The sequence below is a fragment of the Panicum hallii genome, chromosome 4, assembly GCF_002211085.1.
Source record: "Panicum hallii strain FIL2 chromosome 4, PHallii_v3.1, whole genome shotgun sequence".
NCBI classification, from domain to species: Eukaryota; Viridiplantae; Streptophyta; class Magnoliopsida; order Poales; family Poaceae; genus Panicum; species Panicum hallii.
In genome coordinates, this window is record NC_038045.1 from 29,880,452 (window position 1) to 29,901,570 (window position 21,119).

Consider the following 21,119-nt stretch of genomic DNA (forward strand, 5'->3'; position numbering starts at 1 on the left):
ACTGTTCTGAGTGCAGCCACTCAGGATGTAGTCGAGATAGCTCTTTATGCGAGCCTTTCCAGCGTACTACTGTTAAGCTAGTCGAGCGGATCGACTGCGTTGGAAAAAATGCGACTGCTGTCGCGTGCGAACATCCGACGTCGCGGCGGAACGCGATATGTAGAGGAGTTAGACGGAGCCGAGGGTTCCGTCAGGAAGTGAAGTCGAAAGGGGATGAACGTGGCCGTAGCCCCCGCATCATTCACGACGAGAAGTCGATTTTTATATAAGTGTTTGCACGTGACCGTGGCTGTCGTGCAAGTAGGAAGGAATGTTCAACCCGAGTCATGTGGCTCGTAGCCTCCAAATTGATTCGGGGAAAAGAGATCTTCTAAGCCCCCAGGGATTCAGCTATCACCGGGCCTCGTCTTAAGGGTAGAACTTGCGCAGGTTCTGAATGTTCCAGGAGTTCAGGACATCCTGACCCTCAGGATATTGTAGTCGATAAGACCCGGGCCTTGTAACTTGCTTGACGACGAACGGGCCCTCCCACCTTGAATTGAGCTTGTGTAGGCCAGATTCATCCTGAATACGACGCAAGACCAAATCACCAACACTGAATGACCGCTCCCTGATGTTGCGATCATGATATCGACGGATCCCCTGCAGGTACCGAGCTGACTGAACAAGAGCGGTGCAGCGAGCTTCTTCCATAGAACCGAGCTCTAACTGCCGCGCCTCGTCCGCCTCGCCTTCATTGTACATTTCGACCCTTGGAGACTTCCACATGATATCGGCTGGTAGAATAGCTTCAGATCCATATACAAGGAAGAAAGGTGTTTGTCCTGTGGCTTTGGACGGATGAGTCCGAAGCCCCCAGATGACATGTGGCAGCTCATGCACTCATTTGCCTCCCTTCTTGCTATTTTCATCATAAAGTCTCTTCTTGAGGCTGTCAATGATCAAGCCGTTCGCCCTTTCGACTTGTCCGTTGGCCCTTGGGTGTGCGACTGAGACATATTTAACTTCGATGCAAGCATTCTCGCAGAACTCCCAGAACTGGTTCGCCGTGAAGTTTGATCCCAAGTCCGTGATGATGGTGTTGGGGAAGCTGAAACGATGCAAAATATCTGAAATGAAGTCGACGACCCGATCTGGCGTGAGCTTCGCTATCGGCTTGTACTCAATCCACTTAGTAAACTTGTCGATTGCCACCAGAACATGGGTGAAACCGCTTGGCACCGTCGTGAAGGGCCCGATCCTGTCAATACTCCAACAGGCAAAAGGCCAGGATGGCGGTATAGTGATGAGGCTGTGAGCTGGAACATGCGTCTGTTTGCCGAAGAATTTACAATTTTGGCATCTACGCACGAGATCCTCTGCGTCGGTCATTGCGGTGGGCCACCAGAAACTGGCTCTGTATGCTTTCCCCACCAGCATTCTTGAAGCCGCATGGTTGCCGCAGACGCCATCGTGGATCTCCCGCAGTATGTTGTAACCATCTTCCTTTGTGACGCACTTCATGAGAACCCCGGACCGAGCGCCTTGCCAATAGAGCTTGCCGTCGACCAGGATGAAACGCTTGCTTCTTCGTAAGATGCGAGCTGCTTCTGCGCTCCTGGCGTCGATTCCCACAGGTAATCGTTGATCTCGAATGAAGTCGATAAAAGCCCCTCGCCAGTCCTTTTCCAGCACCATAACCTCTCGATCGGGTTGTTGGGGACCCGCATCGATGGTTACCTGCAGAGAAGACTTGATGGATGGCTGCTGGAGCTCCTGAACGAAGACTCCCGGCGGAATCTGGGCACGCGTGGACCCCAGTTTGGACAGTGTGTCCGCGCCAACATTGTGCTCCCGCAATACATGATGAACCTCCAAGCCGGAGAATTTGCTTTCCAATTTGCGTACTTCCTGTACATAGGCATCCATTATCTCCTTGTTGCAGTCCCATTCCTTGTTGACCTATTGAACGACAAGAAGAGAATCGCCATATACAAGTAGTCGCTTGATCCCTAGTGATATCGCCAAACGAAGCCCGTGAAGCAAAGCTTCATACTCGGCTTCGTTGTTGGATACCGCCCACAGGATCTGAAGGACGTATTTCAATTGCTCACCTCATGGAGAAATAAGCAGAACCCCAGCGCCGCCGCCGTCGAGCTTGAGAGACCCATCGAAATACATGGTCCAGTGCTCTGACTTGTCCACTGGGGTTGGGACTTGATTCTCCCTCCATTCAGCCATGAAGTCGACTAGAGCCTGTGACTTGATTGCAGTGCGTGGCTTGAAGTCGATTGACAAAGCCCCCAATTCCACTACCCACTTGGATATGCGACCCGTGGCATCTTGATTATGAAGAATATCCGCCAGCGGGAAGTCCGTGATCACAGTGATCTTGTACTCGTCAAAGTAATGGCGTAGCTTTCTTGATGTGATTAAGATTGCATACAAGAGCTTTTGAACAGCTGGATACCGTACCTTGGATTCGGAGAGGACTTCGCTGACGAAGTAGACAGGCCTCTGCACTCCAAACGCATGGCCTTCTTCGCCTCGCTCGACTACAATGGCACTGCTGACAACATGAGTTGTTGCCACGATGTAAAGTAGTAGATCCTCCCCTGGCAACGGTGCTGTAAGGATTGGAGGTGACTGCAGATGATGTTTCAGATCCTGCAGGGCCCGCTCAGCCTCCTCCGTCCATTGGAACTTATCTTGTCATTTCAGGAGCTTGAAAAAAGGTAGTCCTCTCTCCCCGAGCCGGGAGATGAACCTGTTCAGAGCCGCCATACAACCTGTTAACTTTTGCACATCCTTGATTGTGGCCAGAGCCTCCATATCAATGATGGCCGTGATCTTTACAAGATTGGCTTCAATGCCCTGATTGCTGACAATGAACCCGAGCAATTTCCCTGAAGGTACTCCAAAGACGTACTTGGTGGGATTGAGTTTCCACCGAAATCTGCGCAGACTGCTAAATGTTTCTTCCAAATCTGCGATCAAGTTATCGGAATCCCTGGTCTTGATGACCACGTCATCCACATAGGCCTCAACATTCTGGTGCAGCTGATCCGCGAAACACATCTGGATCGCACGCTGGTATGTTGCTCCTGCATTTTTCAACCCGAAGGACATTGTTTTGTAGGCGTAAGTCCCGTACGGGGTGATGAAAGCAGTCTTGATTTGGTCCTCCTCCTTGAGCGCGATCTGATGATACCCTGAGTAACAATCAAGAAAACAAAGAAGGACACAACCAGCCGTCGAATCGACAACTTGGTCAATGCGCGGCAGCCCAAAATGATCTTTTGGGCAATGCTTGTTGAGATCAGTGTAGTCGACACACATTCTCCATTCATTGTTCTTTTTCTTTACAAGAACGGGATTCGCTACCCACTCTGGATGGATTACTTCTTTAATGAATCCAGCCGCGAGAAGTTTAGAGATCTGCCGTTTAATGGCCTCACGCTTGTCGTGGGCAAACCTCCGCAGGCGTTGCTTCTTAGGCGTAGCCTTCGGGTGTACATTCAAAGCATGCTCGATCAACTCCCTGGGCACCCCTGGCATATCCGCTGGTTTCCATGCGAATATGTCTCAGTTAGCCCGAAGAAAGCTGACGAGTGCGAGTTCCTATTTGTCACCCAAGCCCGCACCGATGACGGTGGTCTTAGATGAATCTCCCTCCTGAAGCTGGATTGTCTTGAGGGCCACATCATCAGTCGACTGGATGCTCGACTTGTTGGCCTTCTTGGAAGGAATCTCCAGCCCGGTCTGGGAGAGCTGCTGCGCGGCCGCGAGTACTTCTCCCGAAGCATCTGGCACGCGAGTAGTCGAAGCGTATTGGATCGCCTCCTGATTGCAGTCGTATGACTTCTTCAAGTCGCCGCGGAGGGTGAGCACTCCACCGAGTCCTGGCATCTTAAGAAGCAGATAGACATAATGTGGCACTGCCATGAACTTAGCAAGTGCCGGACGACCCAGTATTGCATGGTAAGAAGAGTCAAAAGTAGCCACTTCGAATTTGATGAACTCAGTACGATAATTCTCCTGCGTGCCGAAGGTGACTGGGAGGACCACCGTACCAAGTGGGTGCGCCGCATTACCTGGGACGATGCCGTAAAAGGGGGACTTGCTGGGAACCAGCATATCCTTGAAATCCAGGCCCATTTTCTTCAAAGTGCTGATGAAGATGAGATTGAGCCCGCTCCCGCCATCGATGAGGACCTTGGTAAGCTTGACCTCCGCCACCACAGGATCCAGGAACAAGGGGAACTTGCTGGGCTCGGAAAAGCTCATCCACTGGTCATCACGAGAGAACGAGATGGGGACCTCCGACCAATGGAGTGGTTGTGGTACCGCCGGCTCGATGGACAAAATCTCCCGGAGGAGCAGCTTCTGATCCCGCCTGGAACAAAAATCCTCGTCTCCCCCGAAGATGACGTTGACAACCTTTGACGCGTCCTGAAACTTCGGGTTGCGCCCGTGATCCTCTTGATCATCATCCTCGGGTTCTTTGTTAGCAGGCTTCTTGTTCTTCTTTCCGCCACCGGAGTTGCTGAACGTCCTCCGAAGGTGATAGCAGTCGATGGCAGCGTGGCTGGCGCCCGGATGCCATGGGCACTTCTTTTGCAGGAGCTTCTCAAACTCCTCCTGCATCGTTGACTTCTTGCCCCGCGAAGGACGATCGATAGCCGCGATGACCTCATCTGGCTTTCGTTTCCGGGGTGGCCTCGAAAAGTCTCGCTGGCCCTTGTCGCTGCAGTTGTCGTTTGGGCACCGCAGATTGCTATCTTCACGCCGCGGGAACCGCTCCCGCATCTTCTCCTCCTGCTCGGACCAATTGTGCATCATATCACGAAGGCCCACAACAGTTTTCGGCCTGTTCCGCCCGAAATCCCTGTATATGCCCAGGTCGGTGATGCCGTTGTAGAAGCAGTCGATGATGTCGTCCTCCGAGATGTTCGTGATGGTGGCACGGACATCGAAGAAGCAACGCGTGTAGGACCGCAGAAGCTCGTTACGTTCTTGTTTGCACTGGGCAAGATCGTGTCGAGTACCTGCACGGGTAATTGCTCCCTGGAAATGTTCGATGAAGACCTTCTTAAGTCGTTCCCAGGAGTCGATGGAGTTGCTGCCGAGGCTCTCCAGCCAAGTGAGCGGTGCAGGATCCAAAGCCATCGGGAAGTAGACGACTTTGGTGATATTTGAGCACCCTGCGACCTCAATGGCCGTGGAGTAGCAACGGAGCCACTGCTGGGGAGCCTGCTTGCCGTCGTACTTGGTGATGCCGATCGGCTTGAAGCCCTCTGGGTACTTGTAGCTGCTGAAACGAGCAGAGAAAGCAGGGAATCGATCGCTACAGTCAGTACCTTCAGTTTCGACTTCTTCGTGGGTCTTGCGCCTGGAGGAGATCACGGTGCGCGCGTCGCGACCTTCATTGATGTGCCGGCGTAGGTCCTCCGGGGGAGGTCGTCGATTGGCCTGTCGCAGATGACCCCCTTGCAGTGGCTGTTGCCTCCCGACAGGGGCCTGGCTCCCACGTGCGTTGTCGTTGCTGATCTGGTGTTGAGGACGGCCACCAGCCATTCGACTGCGAGCCTGACTTCGACTCTCGTCCACGCGTTCTTCCCGGATGATGGACGCCGGATTGTGTTGATCCAGCTAGATCCAAGCCCTCTGCGCGTAGAGGAGTGCTTGACGTACCTCCGGATCGTGGCTGCGCTCGAGGATGGCCGTCACCCTGGCGATGTTGGCCACCGGAGTCCTGAAACCCCGCTCGCTTACGACAGCAAACTCAGGGTCGAGCTTGCGATGCATAGATCACCTTCGCTCGTTAGCCCTCCTCCGCCGGATTGTGCGGGCCCTGTTTCTGGCCCTCCGCGCCTCACGATCGGCATCGTTCTCGTTACCGGTGTTGGCCGTGATCTCATCTTCGGAGATCGCTTCAAAGTTGTTGATGGGAAAGTCCCCACCGTCCTCGCCTTCTTCAGCCATCAGCACTTGGTGGGAGGAAAGGTCATGAGAGCTTTCGTCGACTAGTTCAGTCGACCCCTCTGCCACCGCAGCCAATGGCCTGCCCTCTTGGAAGGGCAATGGCTCGAGGTGAGCCACAAGCCGGCTCTCTGCCTCGGGTAGATCGGAGAGCATCATGCCCCTCCAATGCACAATGCACCCCTTCGGCAAAGAGGTGATCACCAAATCACCGAGACCAGAACAACCCGAAGCCCCCCGACACGCGGTGGCTTCAGGATTTTCGTCCTGGAGCAGCAGGTCCAGATCCTTCTCTAACATGGGGAGGGATCCAGATACATTGGCCTCCTGAAGATCAGTGGCCAATTTGCTTGGACCGAGTTGAGTTTGACCATGCAGATCCCTAGATTGGAACAAGTCCAAACCAGGGGAAGTTGTCGCAACATCAGGAGAAGTTGAGCCTGGAGCAGACTCCATCTCGACCTGTGCTGCGGAAGTATGAAGCGGCAAGTTGTCGAGCTCATCGACGAACTTGTCGAGGCCGCTGCGAGGATCCGCAGCGAGGGTTTTTGGCTTCATGTCGACGAGGAATCGCCGAAAATTATCCGCACCATCTGCGATGCAGACCCACGAGCCAAAAACGAATGTCGTACCCTGAGAGGGAACTGACCTGATGAAATTGAAAGATGCCATCGAGCTCGCCGGTGGATCTTCGACGCGCTCCCTCGCCGGTGGATCTTCGACGCGCTCCCCTACCTGGCGCGCCAGCTGTCAGTGTTTAACCGGCTGCCCACCGAGGGATATACCCAAGGTGGTAAGTTTTGGGTGAGGAGACGCCGAGATCAGGAACTCGAAGGTGCAAGGAACACAAGACTTTTAGACAGGTTCGGGCCGCACGGAGCGTAACACGCTACGTCCTGTATGGTGGTTTATATTCCCTTTGGTGCAGAATGACCTAATAATCTTCTATTTTGAGGGGGGTCCCTGACCTCCCTTATATATCCGAGAGGTCAGAGTTACAAAGATGCTAACCAACCTCCGTCGAGGGATCATACCAGAGCATATCTTGAGTAGATCCTCTCCGAGTTCGTTAGCTCTATCTCCTATTTAAACGGGATAAATAAGAGATAAACAAAATGAATAAGAGATAAGACGGGCTTAATCTCTTAGACTACGTAACGTGCCCAGCCCGGTGGCCCCGGGTCTGACAGGCATGAAGACAGAGTTCATGAGATACATGAAATATGCCGGTGCATTGGTAAGACCAAAGGACATAACCAGATATTCATAGAGTTCATATCTGGTAGAGAAAGCTGTTTTTGGAATATCACTTGGCCTAATCTTTATCTAATGATACCCAGAGCGAAGGTCAATTTTGGAGAATATCTTGGCTCCGGCTAACTGATCAAATAGGATATCAATGCGGGGAAGAGGGTACTTATTCTTAATAGTAACCGCATTGAGGGGGCGATAGTCAACACATAGTCTAAGATTGTTATCCTTTTTCTTAACAAACAAAGCAGGGCATCCTCAAGGTGAAGCACTTGGGCGGATATAACCTCTATCAAGGAGTTCCTGAAGTTGAAGTTTTAACTCTGTCAGTTCATTGGGCGGCATACGATAGGGTCTCTTAGAAATGGGGGCTGTGCCAGGTTGTAACTCTATAACAAACTCAACATCTCTATCTGGAGGCATTCCGGGCAAATCGTCCGGAAACACATCGGGGTACTCACACACAACAGGGATGTCTTCTAACTTGATCCCTTTTATGGCATATACACCAGAGCTGACATATTCCTGCTGTGGAAGATGAAGGATGGTATGTCCATATTCCGGGGAGTTTATCTCAACTATTCGAGAAAAGATATCTAGAGATACCCGATGTCTGGTCATCCAATCCATACCTAGGAGAATATCCATTCCTTCTAGGTTTAATGAAATTAAGGCTGTTCTTATTAAAGTGCTACCCAACTGGATTTGTACACCTCTAAAGGTTTGATTTGATGCAATTCTACCTCCAGGGGTTATTATCATATAAGTTCCATTAGTGGGGTAGAAATCCAAACCTATTTTGGTCCCAAATCTTGTACTGATAAAACTATGGGTTGCACCAGAATCAAAAAGTATAATAGCAGGGTGATGGTGTAGAGTAAATGTACCCGTCATCACTGGTGCACCTTCCGGAAGTTCCGATAGAGTAGTGAAATTCACTCTTCCTTGATGGACTTGCATAACCTGCCTCTTGCCCTTGTTCCTAGAGTTGGAGTTGGGGTTGGAGTTGGAGGCTTGTCCAAGGAATGTTTTCCTTGGTTGTGGGCAGTCTTTAACAAAATGCGTTGGACTACCACAGTTGAAACATCATTGATGTTATTCCCTTGATTACCCTGCGGAGGATTTGGTCTTGGGCCGAATGGTCGTTACTGCTGCAGAGGTTGAGGCACTGGCGGCCTGTTGAATCGGTGCTGCTGAGGAGGCCTGGCTACCCACCTGCCTACTGGAACATTTCTGAGTGGAGCTCGGGGAACTGGGTCCTGGATCAACCAATACCTCGAAGGTTGTGATTTTGAGGGTCCAGGCGATACTTTCTGCCTTTTCTCAGCACAATGGGCTGAAATACAATCTTCTTGGGTAATAGCCATGTTGACAAATTCGTTAAAGTTGTCAGCCCTAACCAGGTTCAGGCGTTCCTTTAGCTTGGTGTTCAGTCCGCGACGGAATCGATAACTTTTCTTGGCGTCCGTGTCAGCATGATAGCCCACGTACTAGCACAGGTGATTAAAAGCCTGTGCTATTGAAATACAGTGTGGTTTCCTTGGGTAAGTGCCAAAAATTCATTAAGCTTTCGCTCAATGAGTCCTTCCGGGATATGGTGCGCCCTAAAGGCGGCCTTGAATTCTTCCCAGGTGACAATATGTCCATCCGATTGCATGGCATAGTAGTTGTCCCACCAAATGCGAGCAGTACCACGGAGCTGTTGGGCTGTGAAGAGAGTCTTGTTTGCCTCGGAGCATGGGATGGAGAGTAATGCAAACTTGGATTCGATGGTATGGAGCCAGGCATCTGCATCAAGGGGTTCTTCAGTCTTATGGAAGAGCGGAGGCTGCGTACTGAAGAAATCCTGATAACCAGCCGATGGATGTTCTTCACGTCCACGTTGAGGAGGACGGAACTGATGTTGGTGGGCCTGCACTAGCATGTCCAAGAGTTCGGTCTGACGGGCCATTACTTCCTCTAGATTTGGCAGTGGCAGAGGTGGTTGTTGTGAACCACTAGCCTGGTCTGGTCTGAATCCCTTCGAGGTTCCGTGCATAGCGGCAACCATATGAAATATAGAAGTTGTCCATTAGCATTCACCAATACTTGCTTCTACTTTCAGAAATCATATGGTACCAAAATAACACATACTAAAACAGTGCCGGGTAACAAATCCAAGTCACAAAGTATTAACTCAACAATCCAAACAGCAACTCAGATTTACATTATCACTGAAACTTATTCCATCTTACATTACGTTGTTCCTGGCTACAAACCAAACCGTACATAGGTTTGCCACATATACTACAACAAGTGGCTCGCAGGTCATCTAACTACTCACTCCCATATCTCACTATGTTACACTATATACACCTAGGATGTCGTTAACTCAAATGAACTAAAGGTCATCAAGGTTGCCCATGGATGACTGACTGCCGGAAGAGGAATGATGGGGACTAAGAACGGGATCTTCATGCTCAGAGTCGATCTCGGAGACTCCTTCAACTTCTTCAGGTTCTTCTTCTTCTTCTTCTTCTTCTTCTTCTTCTTCTTCTTCTTCTTCACTCTCAAACTCATCAACATCAGGATGCACTGGTTGCTCATGAAGCATGTTGATATGGTCAATAGCTTGGCCAAGATTAAGATTGAGCTCATGAACTTGCTCCTGGAGAAAATCAATGACAGTGTCATGCTGAACAATAAGAGCATCGCTCTCTACAATCGGATCCTCTCGATGCTGAATGGTTTCTTTCCGCTGTGTAATAATCTCTTCCTTGGCAGTGACAGTGGCTTGGAGTTCCTCAATCTGTGTATTCTGCCGACCAATCTGAGTATGATACCCTTGGGCTATGCTGGTCAGTCGATACATACCGTGCTGCTGAAGTGTCTGGTAGCGGTTCTGTGCATTCATAAATCTGACTGCAGTGTGTAGAGTTTCTCCAGCCAGACTTCCCAGTAAGTGATCACAGTATGTCACCCTGAAAGTCCATTATGGGTCACGAGAATCTATTGCAGGAAATAAGTCGATAGGATGTCCTGCAACTTCCTCAGGATGCTGATCGCAGAAGATGTGGATAGCTTCCATAGCTGCCGCTTCAAAAGTATCAGCGAGGCGATGTCCAATCACATTAACTTCAATGGGTTGCCACAGAGATAAAGTAGGGTGCGGAGGAATAGTCATTCTTCACTTTGCACCGAGGAACACCTTCTTCATCATACTCTATTCCATCATAAGGTGGAGGCTCAGTGTAGCCAAACATCTGAAGGGACTCCCACAAAAGACGAGGAAAACCCTCCCAATGCAAGGCATTGGTATGAGCATGTCTTGCGGAATCCCAAAAGAACCTTGGAAGCTCGGCCATCTGAAACAAGGATTCAAATGGTGAGATTACAAGTTTTCAACCATACACCTTGAGAAGACTGCGGAAAAATGTGAGTTAGACTTATGGAATGACTGGAACGCAGCTATCCGGCTAAAAACTCACGAGGCAAAAGAAACAAGAGAGCTTATTCTAATAACAGCAAGATCTGAAAGTCAAAGGGCTGTTCTAGATCTTGAGGATGAAATGATAAAGGCCGAGAGATTAAACCCTGAGGCTATCAGTAAGACCATTTCAAAGCCGTACTAGTGTCTAACAACACTCTAGACATCCTTAAACAACAAACCATGCCACTCATTCAATCAAATCAAGGAATATGCATGCACATGCGACACGTCCTCACAACTCAAAATAATTGCCAAATATGTTTGGACTTACGTGATTAGTTACGGTGGCACAATATGTTCGTCTCTCCCTATAATAGCTAGTCAAAAATTTCTTATTCGTCTTAGCCTATTTAACCGTGGTTAGCGTACCTGCAGAAAACCACAATATATATGAACCTTTCATGCCAGCACTCATGAAAGCGTCCTCAAATATTACTGTTCACTATAGAAACAGCATTTGTACAATTACCGCCGTACAGACGATGTTAACATACATTATCAAAACAACGTATTCACGGGGGTACCGCAAAATGCGGGGGTATTGCTGTTCATACCCTGCGCCTAACCATATACTCCCAATATAGTCAACCGAAGTTGGTACATTGGCAGCATCTCAAGTAGGCCACTGCTTGAGAAACAGCGTTAGGTTCGCATCACCGACGGGAAGGCTAACTTCCCAGTTAGCTGAGGATCCTTACCTTCTTACCTCATTATCGAAGGCGTCGTTACAGAATGTAAAGTTGATTGTGCATAAATTTAAGGTTTAACAGAAAAGTAGTGCTGGAAGTCAGAGTTGTATACATATACTATAGCCACCTCTAATTCCCATATAAAATATTACCCTAGGGCTTTACGCACTAAGCACAATTCTTAACGGCACCAACGTAGTTTTGTAAAATACTCTGTTAATCAAATTTTATACTAAAAACACTTTTAAGGTCAATCATATCCCCTGTGTACTCTTGTTAGCTCTGATATCAGCTGTGGCAGAACCAACCTGAATTACACCGGCTCAAGTACGCAAGTCCTCTCTCAAGGGCTCCAAACGTACTTCAAACGGTGTCACCCCTTGGCCTGTCGGGTAACGTCCTGATAAACCACCAAAAGCAGGATCCAACAAGGTACCTCGCACGAAGGCGAGTTCAGAGATACAATTTCCATCATATTTTACATCACAGGCATTTATATTACAAGAGTTTCTAAAAGTAGCATAGGTTTCAAACTGATAGAAATTATTACAAACTAGTTTAAAGATTCATGTTCATGGCAGCGGAATTTAAAATACGACAACTATACACGTCGCCAGCACGGACATCATGCTAAGCCCTGGCATGACATCACTCGGTATGATCAGTGTTGGCTGGGGACGGGTCCCATTCCACGGACCAACCATCAGGAAGAGCATAGGGCCATGGCATGGTAAGAGTAGGGTCTTCAGAGACATTACCTGAAATAAAGTCATATTGCAAGACTGAGTACTCTAATACTCAGCAAGGCTTACCCAGGATTAGGGTATACTTAGCCCATAACTAGACCATGAAGGCTTTAATGGGGCTTTGGGTTTTGTCTCAGTTGAAAAGCAACAAAGAGTAGTTCCTTAATTTCATATTTTAGCTTTCAGGTTCTAGTTCCTTTAACCATTCTAGGTAAGCACCTAAGACTACTCAAGCAAGGTAAAGTCTTTTTAAGGCATACTTCAGTATTACTCATCATAAGATTGCACTTGTTACTCTATGTGGTAGAAGTATTAAGCAGTCTCAATCTTCGCGAGAAACGGACGATTCTGAATCGAATTTCAACCCTTGCAAGGTAAACCTGACTCACATGCTTGGAACATTGACAGGTCGTTCCGAAGCAACCGTTTGCCTTTCATACCAAGTCGTGGAACAATGCCACCACAAGCAACTGCAGGACCATATGCACATCAATTGTGCAGGACATACGTCTACAGCGCGACTGTATGACCGTATTCCCGTCTGCTCTGCAGAACGTACTCCCACACGTCGGTGCGTGCAAATATAAAATAAAGTCGAGTGGTGGGGGATGAGTCCACTTCCCAGGCCGATTGGTTACTAGGCTTACCGCTTACCATATTTCACGGCATGTGGCTAGTACTTTCATATGCTTAACTGTCACTACCACACACTGCGACCTTAACCAAATTCATCAACACAGACGGGGTATCATTTCTTTCCATGATACTACACATAACCCCATCCGTCATCCTTATAGTGATTGCAGAATCGGAAACAACCACTTCCTACATCACGCGAGTGACAGGAAATCAGTCGACATCTACAGGTCCTATTAGCATAGCACTAGTCAGACTCAGGTTCTAATATTTAGTACATCGGTTCCTAGGAATATGCAACTAGGGTTTCCACACAATTCCTAAGAACTTAATGCATAAGTATATATATAAATGTAGATTGTAGTGTAAATAAAGTAGTGGGTTTATGTCCGGGGCTTGCCTTCACTGGCGAGGGCGGGGTCAGAGACGTTAACAAATTCTTCCGAACTCGGGTTCGGGGCTTCAGTTAAATCTCCGACGACGTTTCTGGGGTCTTCAGAGATTTCCACTTCGGCTTCCGGGAGAATCTGATAATCTCCGTCGGCGAGAAGCGTCGAGTCTACATATGATGTAAATGATGCAGTTTAGAAAATGCATAGACTTTTATTCTATTTCATGATAAAGTTGCAATCCAACGAAATTAACATTACATACTAGCAAACAACACAATTTCCCTTTACTGGGCAGTCATTTATCGAGTTTTAATTAAACTACCTAGTTACATTAAGTAACATGGTCGTTTACCCCAAACTTTTAAACTAACTATATTAGGTAGCGTGTTTGGTTATCTTAAATAATCACACTAATTACATTTAATCACTTTATTTATTTGACTAGCTAATTATCTTTAATAACCCTAGGCTATTATTTAATTATGGACCTACTTTGATTAATTAGGAATATAGCATTATCATATCAAGTTCTATTTATTCTAATTGTTCTACACCTGATAATGGGTTGAAAATTTATGGACATGACACACTACTCAAGAGCAACACCTAAAAATATTTTAATAATTTTTCATGAACTAGAGCCATTGTTCATGAATTTTCTCTGAATCTAAACTTAAATTCATTGCTGAAGCTAAATTAGGTTTCTAGCTCTCAAACTTTTATCTTGGATTATTCATGTTGAAACAAGGCTAAGGTAAAATTTTCAGCCATAGACATGAAGAAATGCATTTGGAATTAAATCATGGAACTTTTATCAATAGGAAGCAAAGATATCTAAATATCATAGCTAGAGGACTGTGCTGAGTCTCCAAATTTGACACAGCTCTGCTTATAGCACACACACATCATATTTCAAATTTGAGCCTCAGCATTGTTATGGGTCAAAAGATCTAATTAAAGTACCCATTATCTACTAATTTAAACACAGCATAAAATACACATATTCATCTCATGATCATAATACAAAAGTTGTAATATTTAATACAAAGATTCAAACCCAACCGGTTTGACATTTTTCTGATATTTCTACAATTTTCCACATATTTTTGAAGTTCACAGCTTTTGAATTGGGGGGGTCTGGAATCTTGCAGGGAGGCCCTTTGAACTTTTCAAATGCTTTCAAATATGCCCTTGGCTCATCGGGGAAGAAGAGCAGGGATGTCGCCGGCCAAATTCTGGCGAGGGTCGGCGTCGGGGTGGAGAAGGGCTGGCCCACGAGCATCAGGAGCTCAGGGCACATCCAGGGGTGGGGAAGCTTTTGGGGTGGTCGGATTGGACGGAGAAGGGCGGAGGTTGGGGTTCAACGGTGACAGGAGCTTACCGGTGAGGAGGGGAATGACGGCGAGGTGGTTTCGGTGGAAGTCCGGCCACGAGAAGTGGCCTGGGAGCGTCAGTGAGGTGAGGTGAAGCTCCCTAGGGGTCGTAGTGGGCAATGGGAGGCGGACGGCGGCGGCCCACGATGAACAGAGAATCGCCGGAGTGGAGGAAGGGGGCGGCGGTGGTGCTCAGGGCTCCGGGTGCGCGCGGCAAGGAAAAGAGAGGGAAATGGATTGAGTGCGGTCTACTGGTGCTACTAGGCAGCAGAGGGAAGGAAGAAGAGCAGGCATGAGCGCGGGACACGATGGCGACGAGGTGGCGGCCGGGTGGTGCTCGGGTTGGCGTGGCGCGCGCGGGAAAGGCCAGCGGGGGAGGGAAGCAGGGCCGGGGAAGGGGAGAGCGACGTGTGGAGGTGAGGCAGCAGGAGGTGGCGCCGAGGAGGAGCTGGAGCGGCGGTGAGCGGCGCTGACGATCGGCGGCAGAGGAGCCAGAGGAGCAAAGCAGAGTGCCAGAGGAAGAAGAAGAGGGAAGGGGGTCCGAAGGACTTCCTTGGAATTTACAAAAATCTCAGGGACCTCACTGTAAACTGAATTTTCCCAATGATCCAAAGCTCTAATGAGGAAATGATCAAAATAGAAGTTGTAGAGTTTTTCAAATCCTACAACTTTGATTTAGGGCTCAAGTTCAAAAACCTAAAGTACACAGCTTTATTTTTCAACTTTGGACTTAAATCAAACTTAATAAATTTTTGTCCTTAGTAAGGTGAATTTTATGTACTTTTGGACTTAACTGCAAATATTTATGGCAAGTGATGATGACTTGCGTTTTCACATTTTAGCCCTTAGTAACTTTGAATGTTATCTTTGTAATTCAACTATTTGCATAAAAGGACTTGTATTTTTGTGAAATTACATAAATACCCTTATTTTCATAACTTTATTCAAATTTCACACAAATCAAATCATACACAACATTTTTCCTATTGGATTGCTATAATTAACACCTAGGTTGTCATAACCTTCCCCCCTAAAAGGAATCTCATGTCGAGATTACAGGAATGATATAATAAGATGATAGATACCTAAGAATTCTTGAGGAAGTCTAGGAAATTCTTCTGAAGATAGTCTTTGGTTTCCCAGGTAGCTTCTTCTTCCGTATGATGATTCCACTGGATCTTAAACATCTTGACTGTTGCTCTTCAGGTACTTCTTTCCTTGGTATCTAAGATTCTGATTGGATGCTCCTTATAGGAAAGATCGGGTTCGATGTCGATGCTTTGTGTATCAATGATTTCGGTAGGAACATGGATACACTTCTTGAGCTGAGATACATGGAAGACATTATGAATGGCTGCTAGCTGAGGAGGAAGTTGAAGTCGATAGGCTACGGGTCCACACATTTCAAGGATTTCAAAAGGACCAACGTAGCAAGGAGCGAGTTTGCTTTTGATACGAAATCATTGAACACCTCGGGTAGGAGATACTCGCAGGTATACTAAATCACCTACTTCAAACTGTATTGGTTTCCTCCTTTTGTCTGCGTAGCTCTTTTGTCTTGATTGAGCTGCTTTTAGATTGTTCCGAATGATCTTTACCTTTTCTTCTGCCTCGTTGACGAGATCAGGCCCAAAGATTTCACGTTCACCAGTCTGAGACCAATTTAAAGGAGTTCTACATTGGCGACCATATAATGCTTCAAAAGGAGCCATTTTAAGACTTGACTGATAACTGTTATTATAGGAGAATTCTGCCAGAGCTAAGCATTTGTCTCGATGCTTGTCGTACTGTATCACACAGGCTCGAAGCATATCTTCTAGGATTTGGTTTATCCTTTCTGTTTGCCCATCTGTTTGCGGATGATATGCGGAGCTTCGAATTAACTTGGTTCCAAGAGCTTGTTGAAGTTGCTCCCAGAAACAAGCAACAAACTGTGCTCCAGGATCAGAGATGATCGTTTTAGGTATCCCATGGAGACGCACAATCTGATCTAGATAGATTTCAGCATACTTCTTAGCATTGTAAGTGGTAAGTACTGGAAGAAAATGACCGGTCTTGGTTAGTCTATCCACAATCACCCAAATGGAATATGCCTCTGAGAAGTGTTGGGTAAACCTACAATAAAATCCATACTGATATCTTCCCATTTCCAAGAAGGAATAGGTAGAGGCTGTAGCGTACAAGAAATCCTTAAGTGACTAGCTTTAACTCTCTAACAAATATCACATTCAGAGACGTACTTCGCTATTTCTCTTTTCATACGAGTCCACCAGAATTTCTGTTTCAAGTCTTGATACATCTTCGTACTACCAGGGTGCATAGTAAACTTAGATAAATGTGCTTCATCCATGATCTGCTTGCGAAGCTGATGGTTTTTGGGTACAACCATACGTCCCTTAAATCGTAGAATTCCCTTAGGATCCTCTTGGAAACATTTATACTTTTCTTCTCCTTGGGCTAATTGTTGCTTGATAATTTTGACTCCTTTGTCCTGTAGTTGTGCCATAACGATACTATCCTGGAGTATAGGCTCAACTGCTATATGATTCAGACTACCTTGAGGAACGATCTCCAGATTAAGCTTTCTCATTTCCCAGCAGAGAGTGTTGTTGAAAACTTCTACTGATAAGCAATGATAATGTGACTTGCGGCTAAGTGCATTCGCATCCACATTGGCTTTGCCTGGATGGTAGTGTACTTCAAGATCATAATCCTTTATAAGCTCTAGCCAACGTCTTTGCCTCATATTCAAGTCCGCTTGTGTAAAGATGTACTTTAGACTCTTATGATCCATGTAAATATTGCACTTGGTACCCATGAGATGGTGTCTCCAAAGTTTAAGTGCATGCATAACGGCTGCAAGCTCAAGATCATGAGTAGGATAGTTCTGCTCATATGCTCGAAGTGCTCTAGAGGCATATGCAATTACGCGGTTATCCTGCATAAATACACACCCAAGTCCGATGCCGGATGCATCACAATAGACATCAAAATGTCTGGATGTATCTGGCTGAGCCAAAACTGGAGCAGTGGTAAGATGTGCCCTTAAAGTGTGGAAAGCTTCTTCGCATTTCTCATTCCAGGAGAATTTAACTCCTTTCTTCAGTAGTTCTGTCATGGGCTTAGCTATTATGGAGAAATCTGGAATGAAACGACGGTAGTAGCCAGCAAGACAAGGAAAACTGCGAACCTGATGGACCGAAGTAGGAGGTTTCCAATCTATCACTTTCTGGACTTTAATTAGGAATATAGCATTGTCATATCAAGTTCTATTTATTCTAGTTGTTCTACACCTGATCATAAGTTGAAAATTTATGGACATGACACACTACTCAAGAGCAACACCTAAAAATATTTTCATAATTTTTCATTAACTAGAGCTATTGTTCATGAATTTTCTTTGAATCTAAACTTAAATTTATTGCTGAAGCTACATTAGGTTTCTGGGTCTCAAACTTTTATCTTGGATTATTCATGTTGAAACAAGGCTAAGGTAAAATTTTCAGCCACAAACATGAAGAAATGCATTTGGAATTAAATCATGGAACATTTATCAATAGGAAGCAAAGATATATAAATATCATAGCTAGAGGACTGTGCTGAGTCTCCAAATTTTACAAAGCTCTACTTATAGCACACACACATCATATTTCAAATTTGAGCCTCAGCATTGTTATGGATCAAAAGATATAATTAAAGTACCTATTATCTACTAATTTAAACACAGCACAAAATACACATATTTCATCTCATGATCATAATACAAAAGTTGTAGTATTTAATACAAAGATTCAAACCCAACTGGTTTGACAGTTTTCTGAATTTTCTACAATTTTCTACACATTTTTAAAGTTCATAGCTTTCAAATAAGCCCTTAGCTCGTCGGGGAAGAAGAGCAGGGATGTCGCCGGCCAAATTCCGGCAAGGGTCGGCGTCGGGGTGGAAAAGGGCTGGCCCACGAGCATCAGGAGCTCAGGGCGCGCCCAGGGGTGGGCTTGGGAGGAAGAGGGGGTGACCGGAGGCGGGGTTCCCACGGCGGCCGAGGCGGCGGCAAGGAGGAGCTCGTGTTGGCGAGGGGCTTCCCGGCGAGGAGGGTGGCCAAGCTCTAGTCTAATAGCTACAGCAGGAGGAGGGGAAGCTTTTGGGGTGGTCGGATTGGACGGAGAAGGGGCGGAGGTAGGGGTTCAACGGCGACAGGAGCTTACCGGCGAGGAGGGGAACGACGGCAAGGTGGTTCCGGTGGAAGTCCGGCCACGAGAAGTGGCCTCGGAGCATCAGTGAGGTGAGGGGAAGCTCCCCAGGGGGTCGTAGTGGGCAATGGGAGGTGGATGGCGGCGGCCCACGGCGAACAGAGAATCGCTGGAGTGGAAGGGGGCGGCGGTGGTGCTCGGGTCTCCAGGTGCACGCGGCAAGAAAAAGAGAGGGAAATGGATTGAGTGCGGTCTACTGGTGCTACTGGGCAGCAGAGGGAAGGAAGAAGAGCAGGCACGAGCGTGGGACACGGCGATGACAAGGTGGCGGCCGGGTGGCGCTCGGGTTGGCGTGGCGCGCGCGGGAAAGGCCAGCGGGGGAGGGAAGCAGGGCCGGGGAAGGGGAGAGCGACGTGTGGAGATGAGGGCAGCAGGAGGTGGCGCCAGGGAGGAACTGGAGTGGCGGTGAGCGGCGCTGATGACCGGCGGCAGAGGAGCCAGAGGAGCAGAGCAGAGTGCCAGAGGAAGAAGAAGAGGGAAGGGGGTCCGAAGGACTTCCTTGGAATTTAGAAAAATCTTAGGGACCTCACTGTAAACTGAATTTTCCCACTGATCCAAAGCTCTAATGAGGAAACGATCAAAATAGAAGTTGTAGAGTTTTTCAAATCCTACAACTTTGCTTTAGGGCTCAAGTTCAAAAACCTAAAGTACACAGCTTTATTTTACAACTTTGGACTTAAATCAAACTTAATAGATTTTTATCCTTAGTAAGGTGAATTTTATGTAGTTTTGGACTTAACTGCAAATATTTATGGCAGGTCATGATGACTTATATTTTTACATTTTAGTCCTTAGTAACTTTGAAAGTTATCTTTGTAATTCAACTACTTGCATAAAAGGACTTGTATTTTTCTGAAATTACATAAATACCCTTATTTTCATAACTTTATTCAAATTTCACACAATTCAAACCATACACAACAATTTTCCTATTGGCTTGCTATAATTAACACCTAGGTTGTCACACACACACCGCCTCCTAGCCCCGGCCAAGCACACCACCAGCACCACATCATCGCGTAGAAGCTGTCTAGCCTCTTCTCCGCTGCTCTCCTGCCCTCCGGCCACCGGAACGCCGACGCCGCCCCTCGGAGCTCCGTCGCTCGCCCCCGTTAGCCGTCGATACGCCACCTCGGCCCTTCTCTTCCCCAACACCGGCCACCCCCGAGACCGCAGTGAGCCCCCGAACCTTTCCCCTCACCTCCCCCTCGCCGCCGGTGAGCCCCCTCGCCGGAATTTGATCGGCACCGTTCGGGTTTCCTGTGTTGCCCGGTCAAGGACCCGATTGCAAGGATTTGAATCTTTCCAGGGGTCTTTCTGTAGAAAATCAATACCCCTTTCTAATTTCAAATCAGCCCATTGTAAAATCCATAGGAAATTGTAGAAAAATCCAAAAATAGCCAAACCAATTTTGTTGTAGTCCTGAAGTCTAACTCTTCAACTTTTATTAATGAAGTTCAGTTTGAAACCAAATATTTTTAGAGTTATTTTAAAGTTTAACAAAAGGGTATCTTGAGTGTAACTTTTGCATATTAACTTTATTTCCTGTGAATTTTGGTGAGTAACTTCTTTGGGATACAAGTGATCTTATGTGAAAAATTCATCTATAATACTGAACCCTAGCTTGAGTTAATTTAAACTTATGCAAATCAAGCTTGAAAGGGGTTTAAATTTAATTAATCTTGCTGCTAAGGTTTTCATGCTTAGATCTTTTTACCATGTGATGTTCTTCCATAAAGTAGTCCATAGTAAATATTTTAGGAATTTACAACACTATTTTGCTTAAGGTTTGCATTTAAACTTGAGATTTGAACTTAATTCAAACACTTTAGTTTCTATTTTCAGAAAATTATGAAAAATTCACAGTAAGCTCATCCACTAGAAGAAAGCTTACCCACAAAAATTCAAGGCTAGAGCCTTTGGGGATTTCAAAATAAAAATCAAACTTGTTAACTTAATTCTATTAAATCAAGTAATTTGATATTGAATTAAGGTATAATTAGTGAAATTGAGTTCAAATCTCCTATTTTATGAAGTTGTATTTATCAATTGGTTGGATTGCAACTTTGTCGTGAAGTAAAACTCTTAACTCAAGAACCATCTAAGTCGAATCATTGCATATCATGTAGAATCAACGACACTCGACGACGGAGACTACGAGCTAGTCTCGGAACAAGAACAGGGATTTTCTAAAGACCCAGTGAGCGTCGTCGAGACTCTAACTGAAGCTCCGAACCAAAGTTCAAAAATCTTTGACACTCCTGCCCCCAGCCCCGCTCAAGCAAGCAAGCCCCGATGCATAACCCAGTACTTTAAATTACTACACTTATGCAGTTTTATTCTTATGTATCT